Source organism: Plasmopara halstedii, assembly GCF_900000015.1.
Source record: "Plasmopara halstedii genome assembly, contig: Scaffold_658, whole genome shotgun sequence".
Taxonomy (NCBI): Eukaryota; Oomycota; class Peronosporomycetes; order Peronosporales; family Peronosporaceae; genus Plasmopara; species Plasmopara halstedii.
The window spans coordinates 1,060,233-1,062,351 of NW_020187575.1; positions in this window are offsets into that span (position 1 = coordinate 1,060,233).

Sequence of the window (2,119 nt, forward strand, 5' to 3'; positions counted from 1 at the left end):
TGCCGTCACTTTTCTATTGTGGTTTTACGTCTCATTGAGACCAGTGTGAACACTCACTCGGTGTCGCCCAGTGTCAGCCCTACTTCCTGCTCCACCGGAGCCCTGATGTTATTAACAACATCTGACGGAGAGCTGTAAGCTCCGTCGTCTTCGCATAAAGGATAACGTGCCACTCCACGCGCATCAGAAGGGCATTGCCCAGGATACCTCGGGCCTCGTCCGAAAATGCCACTTGTGGTATGCAGCGACTGCTTCAAAATGTGAGCAGTACTCTGTGGATTAAGTGCCACTCCACGTGCATCACCAGGGCCTCGCCCTCGATGCCTCGGACCTCATCCAACCATGGTGCTCTTGGCATGCAGCAGCTGCTTTGATCCTTGAGCAGTGCTCAGTGGGTTACGTGTCACTCCATGTAGGCCCGCAAGTCATGCTCGGGGCTTTTGTACAAAAATCTTCGATGAACACCATCTCGGATACTCCGATCTCCAGCACATTGACCGTCTCCCGCACTAATAGCGTTTTTTCTTCCTAGCAGAGGTGGGTTCATGACTCACCAAAGTTCCACCAGGAGTCGTTTCCTGAGCGCCCAAGGTCTTCGACCTCCAGTCGATCATGGCTCATGGTGTTCCAACCATGCCATACCAAGGATGAGGTCATACCTTGAATCCAAGTCGAAGACTAAGCAGCGTTCCACGCTATCAAAGCCAAGAAACTTGACACCGAGGTCCACAGGGACCTTTGGCACCGTGACACATGTTTCCGTTCGCTTAGCGAACGCCCTTTAGCGCCTCAGCCTACAGCTGACTTTTTTTATCTTGGAGCGTCAATCATAATTGCCGGAGTCGGTCAGGATCTTCCAGGCTTCTCAAAGCCGTTCAAAAACCGTCGGCGCTCGAATGCTGCTCAGCAGCTCGGAGCTCTGTCTCCTCGTCCTCGAGGTGACAGGGTACGAAACAACAAGTGCATGTAAACTTTAAGTTTCAGTAGAATCATCGAGTTTCTTTACATGCACTTGTTGCTTTGCATTCTGTCATTTTAAGTAACCCAATGATTTCAGTACAATCGTTGCGTTGATTCCAGTAGAAACAACGAGTGCATGTAAGGCTTCAGGTCCAGTAACATCAGTAAGTTACTTAAGGTTATTTTATTTTTTTGCATTCTGTCACCTTGAAGTAACTCATTAATTTCTACTAAACATAGATTATAGACCAGTGCAACCATGGTCAAGACAGTCAAGCCATCTTATTTTTGTCATCAAAGGTATCAGGGACCTTCTTGTACTCTCCCCACGAATCTTACGCAATTCCATTCACAAAATTTCCCGTCTAAAATGCAAATTACTAGCTATTTAACCAAACTAGTCTGTTCCACAATACAAAATCCCGTTTTAAGCCTAAAAAAATAAGCTGTAATATATATACAGTAGAACCTGTCTAAACTAAACCTGTTTAATTTAAAACCCTTTCTAAATCGAACAAAAGATATGAACCATGTTGGACACCATACAGTTGAATTTGTCTGTTTTAACTTGTTTAGTTTAAAACCCTTTCTAAATTAAACACTGTCTCCCAGTCTTAATAAGTTTTATTTAGACAGGTTTTACTGTATACCCGGTAGATATTCGCCCTGAACAATAAATAACTTAAATTGGGCCAAAATTGTAACGGGTTGCAAGCAAGATTACTTCATATGCTCATTATAGACTTGATGGATTATAATGGTGAGTCTCATAATCAATACTGGCTTCGACATGATGTCAGTATGGACTATGTAGTTTATATCCGCAATAGTAATTATCATACCCATAAAAAATAATAACAGATGCAAAACGCATGTCCGATATTTTGTTGTTTTAAAAGTCAAAGCATTAGTATATTAACTAAATATATATATCTTATATTTAAGTCGTACTTTTTATTATCTACATCTTGCGTTTCTGCCAAAAGAAATAAATATGAATATATCCGCTATCCACAATACATTACGGTCACAGTCTCAACGAAGCTTATGTCTCCTCCCTGCGTAGAAATCGCTCCAGTACGTATGGAATATATTGATATCCATCGCAAGAAATGTTGCAAGACCTCCGTTCACTCGCGCCTCGAATAGTCATGCGAAG